The 5602-nt window shown below is 29.0% G+C and overlaps 1 protein-coding gene and 1 pseudogene across 1 annotated transcript in view; one reads left to right on the forward strand and one right to left on the reverse strand.

Moving 5' to 3' along the window:
* LOC109130640 lies at nucleotides 1506-2827 on the reverse strand (annotated as a pseudogene).
* The window catches only part of LOC104782169 (probable receptor-like protein kinase At3g17420), a gene marked incomplete in the record, with an annotated part of 5951 nt that continues 5282 nt past the window's right edge, over nucleotides 4934-5602 (forward strand). Inside the window, 1 exon segment of the mRNA XM_010507034.2 lies at nucleotides 4934-5219.

Raw genomic sequence — 5602 nt, forward strand, 5'->3', positions numbered from 1 at the left:
TTTTTTTTTTTTTTTTTGTTGTAAATACTTACTATAAAACTCTATTTCTCGTTTAGTTCTTTTGATTTTTATCTTAATTTTACGGGTTAGAGTCTTCACAGTGAGTGATTGGTTCTTTCATTTCTTTATATTGTAAGACTTCTATTTATGTTGTATTCACATGTATTTATATTAGTACTAGTATAGTATCCGCGCTACGCCGCGGGATTGCTTTTTGTTTTTTATATTACTTTTTAGATTATTTTGTATGGTGTTTTTTGTAATTAAAAATCATTATTAATATAGTTTTTGACAAAATGTTCATTGGTTATTTTTTATGTTGTCTTGGTTTTTGTTATAATTTTTAGCTGGTTTTTTTTTATTGTTGTCATGGAATTGTAAAATATAATCAGTTTTGTTTTTTCTTGTATTAAGATGTATTGGAGGACCATTAGTACCGTTAGTTGTTTTGTTTTGTTTTAATTAATTTTGGATGTTAATTTTTATTTAGTGGCATCTACTCTGTTGGTTTTTTTGTGTATTCTTTTTATTATTGGTAGAATAGCTAAATTGCATTGTTTATGTAACGTAAAATACCTACTTGGATTTAGAATAATTGTTTGTTTTTTGAGAAATTCCTCAAAATAATACTAAAAATATTTTTTCCAAAAATACCATACTTTAGTTTTTTTTCTCCAAAAATATCACAATTTTTTTTTCCAAAAATACCACAAACGCAAAAAAAAATTGATTTTGAAGGGTGTTTATTTATTTAGGTTTGGGTTAATAAGTTTAGTCTTAGGATATAGTTTTTAGGGGCTAGGGTTTAGTATTTAGAATTTAAGAATTAATTTTTAGTATTAAAATTTTATTTTATTTTTTTGGTATTTTTGGAAAAAATACATTTTAACGTTATTTTTGGAGAAAAAAAACTAAAGTGTGGTATTTTTTGAAAAAAATACCTATTTTAGTAGTATTTATAATAATTGTCATTGTTTTTTTTACATAAGACCATAGATTATGAAATGAGTTTTATAATCGAGAATAGTTGTTTGGAAAATATGAAATGTTATTTTTTCCGACTTAATTTTCTTCTTTCTTGGTTATCTTCACTTGCATTATATATTTGTTTTATTTTGGTTTATTGGAGATATTTAATGGGTAAAGTATTACTATTATGTTTGTTTTGTTTGGAAATACATGTGTCTTTGTCGTGGAAATTGTTGAATATCTCTTTGTAAATGACATTTTTGATTGATGCCTTCTTTTTTTTAGGTGACTCTTGATAATGCAACATAGAGTTATCCGTATACATGTATCTTGTTGGTGGTACCTTGTAATCATTAAAATGAAAAAACATGATTAATGATTCACGTAAGCTCATGATTATTTGAACGTCTTGAATGACTATCGTCATAATCCGTTGGAAAATTTTGTAATATTTGTTGAACTATTTTTTGAATTGATTGATTTCATATTTCTCTTTTTGTTTTTATTTTCCTGGTTAAAAATCCAGTTTGCATAAACTCATTTGTTCTCATTGTACTTCCATATTTAATTTATGGAAAATAATTCAGTAATTTATTTTACAACGGTTTATGCAATAACATAGATATAAATAATTAGGTAGTTGCTAAATACATTGAACTTCTTACTTTAGTACTTAGTAACAAAGATATAATATTTCTTATATGGTACTTAGTACTTGGTACTACATATTTCATTTTCGTCAAAGAAAAGACGGTATCGAAAATAAGCTTTGATATGCCTTTACATTTGATCATCACAATTGAGTAATCTAAATCATGCAAATTAGAGACATCCACATCTGGAACTACTCTGCCACATTTATCCTCATCATCAACATTATTCTCCTATTCATCGTAATTTCTATAAGCAAACATCAATTGATGAAGCTTACGGTCTGTGTGAGTTTCATTGAGAGCAGAAGACACCATGGTTTTCGGTTCACATAATCTTCTGCCACTACGTCAACTTGTAAGCACATAACGAAGAAGTTTCCTGATTTTGGATAACCTATCTGGATCAGTGATTGTACAGCAGATTTCTTCTTATGTTACTTGCAAAACCGCTGTTGCTTTTGCTTTATGCATCCATATCTCAATATTTACTACATTGGATTGCAGATCCGTCATAACAGCGAAAGCTGAGAAAACAAACCAGGTCTGTCAGTTCTTGTAAGCTCAATCACAGAGAAGTCGACATATTGTTTAACACCAATAGATGATCTCATTGATGGACTGAAGTAAGAAGGCTCATCAAGACAAAGACACTGCAACAATCACACACCAAAAAAGGAGTTGATAACCGTATTATCAAAACTAACCAAAACTGAATATAAACCAAGAAAATGATCGCTATTACTTAATGTACAAATATAGTCAAAAACGATATCATTGGTGACTTTGTTCATGATCAGTAACACTGAAAACATCCATGAACCAGCCACCATAAAATGAGATAGAAGCTTTCTTAATGGTGAGATTAAGCTCAGTGAGAACTTGAACAACCTCCAGAAGTATCCAATGTTTATTCATACTATCCACCTATAACAAAACACAAAAAAATTATACTCATTTCTTCCATTCTACTCAAACCAAACCTAACCCGGTGAAAATTTTGATTACCTTAATGACAGTGAAATCCTTGCATACCTCGTTATCGATCACAACCCTAAAATGAAAATCAAATGAAAATATCAGTCTAAAATCGAAAAGATAGATCATAACTTATGGAAGAAGAACAAAACAAATTCAATTTACCTTGGTGGATTCACTCTTTTAATGAACTTTGCAATCTCATCATCCATATTATATGAATATCTCAATCAAAAATCTGGAAAAAAAAACTGATATTAACACGAACCGAAAACACAATTGATTCAATCAAAACGAAGACCCCTTTCAAAAGGGAAATAAAAACAAAGACTAAACCCTAGAAAGATTAAAAAACAAAGCAAAGACAAAAAAATGCCTAAAATTGAACAAAGCCCAGTTCTGAAAACTAATCAACAAAGACGAATCCAGAACAAATCAATCATCAAAATAGAATTAAACAGAAACAGAGACAAGTAAACAAACTCATTCTCGATTTGTTTGGTGATTTGTGTAAAAGAGAATCAAAAGGAGAAAAAACTAGATAGGTAAGGAATAAGATACTCGAACAACTTAATGAAATTGAGAACCTGGTGGATGAGGGAAGTCAGATCGGAGGTGAGCTTGCTGTTGTTCTCTGCGAGCGGATCGCTCGTCCAAACCGATGCAGAAGAAGAGCTCGACAAAGTTATTTTTTTAATTTAAAATCGTGAATATTTCAGAATGTTGCTAGGTAAAAAAAAACTGGGCTGAACTGTTTTAATTGTCTTGATTTAATTGGTCACATGTTTTAACTGATGTGTCACCTTCAAAATTGTTCTCAATGCTGATGTGTCAAACTCTAGAGAAAAACCAAAAACTTTTATTGTATTGATTTAAACTGATAGAATTCCGAAGTTTATATATATAATAACGAGCACAAACTTGCATGATATATATTAGTTGGTTACATAGTTTCAAAAATTAGTTGAAATTATAGATGAAGACCTCATATCCTCCCTGTAAAATGTGTAAGTTTTACCTATTTTGTTTTGTTTTGTGCAACTAATTTATATAACTCAGCTTTCTTCTACTAAAACATAGTATATACTTATTACACACGTCATTTTTGCAGTAGTTTTTGAGTAGTTATATGATAGTATCTATATTGTCTTTCAGCTTTCGACTATATTAATTAGTCGATAAGATTATGATTAATAATAAGTGACTCATAAGTTCACGAAACAAGTTTTCCAACCCTAATACGTTTGTTTCTTACACGCACGCCGACAAAAAGTAACTATTTTCGAAACATTTCATAAGATACAACACCTTCTTCTTTGGTTAGTTAACCTTCAATGGCATGCCAATTAACATCAATTATTATATGTTACTTACACGACTAATCAAAATTAATTTCTACACGATATGACGATAATGGACCCACGTACACATCTTCTATTTTTTTTTTTAAAATGTTTGTTTCAATTGATTAATGTCTTCTTCTTCTTATTTTTTTTTCTAACGAATTCAAAGAATAAAAATCCACGATTCTGATATTGAAGCCGCTCGTTTCCTTTTGTTTAATCCTTCGAAAAACCAATGTACTTACTTAATAAATTAAAAAAAAATGCATAGTGGAGGAAGAAGAATGAACGGAAAGCTGGTTATAATATACTAATTTATTACCTTAAAATAGTTAGGTGCGACGTCTAATTAATAAATAATGTTGACCGAAATTTCCCTATTAACTATAGCAACACATTTTACAAGACTTATTATTTAAATAAAGATTAACAGTGTAAACACTTCTTTCTTTTGAAAATTGTCGTCGCCAATCACGGTCTATAGCTTCGTCATCTTCCTATCATCATAATTCATATCATATCCTCATGTTTTTTTTCTTCTCAACAACTAAAGTGTACATTACATATGCATATATATATATATATAACCTTTCTTTTTGTTTAAGGAAGCGTAAAAGTTTTGAGTAATATATATTGAACTTTTAATTAAAATGTACTTAACGTATATTTGCTCTAATTAAGGTTTAAAATCGTATAGTGGGCTTACTTTTTGAAAATTAGCAAAACTATCCAATAAAGGGTTAACACTTAACAGTTTTAACAAAAGAAAAAAAAAGAACGAGAGAGAGAGAGAGAACATTTCTCTATTATTTTATAAAAAAGTTTTGCTAAAACCTAATAAATAAATGAAAAAGTAAATAAATAATTTAAATGGCCGAAAAAATGATTCATTAAATCTTGAACACAAAAAGGAAAATTGATTAGTTAATTTAGAAAAAAAAAAACTAGGAATAAAAAGAAGAAAAGGACGAAAAAAATAAAAAAGCAAAAAACAGCACACAAGCATAAGAAAAAAATATTCCAGAAGAAGAAACATCAAAGAAAGCTTCAAAACTTAAGCTTCTCTCTATTTCCCTCCCTCATTTCTTTCTTTCCCCACCACCTATGAAAACCCTACAAAGATCTCTCTCAAGATTTCTCAATATGGTGTTATAATCTCACTGCTTATTTTTCTTGTTTCGTTTATGTGTTTCCTTTATTAACCTGAGCTCTCTAGTCTCCTCCATCTTCTTACCGGAAATAGAAAGTAAAAAACAGAGGAAATTGGTTCCAATAGCAGGTATTGTGTCACTTTTAAAACCATACAGTATGGTACTTTTTGATTCTCTGTAGTTTCAAAGGTTTTATTTTTGTCTTGTGGCTTTGCGTTGGAAGCCTAAAAGTTTCTTGCTTTCTGGGGTTTTTTAGACCTATTAGCTTCTCACGATAATAAATTACTCATATTAGCTCAACGAGATCTGTTTCTGGAATTTCAATGGTTTCTAGAGTTTAAGATTACGACTTTTGGATGATTATGGCAGTTGTAATATATATATATATATATATATATATTTTACAGCACAAAGTTTTTGTTTACTTCAAGTCATTGGTAGTATCAGATTTATATGTTCTTGATTTCTCAGGATGAGATTAAATTTTCCTATATACTCTGTTTTTTTTTTA

This window comes from Camelina sativa, chromosome 1, assembly GCF_000633955.1.
Source record: "Camelina sativa cultivar DH55 chromosome 1, Cs, whole genome shotgun sequence".
Lineage (NCBI taxonomy): Eukaryota > Viridiplantae > Streptophyta > Magnoliopsida > Brassicales > Brassicaceae > Camelina > Camelina sativa.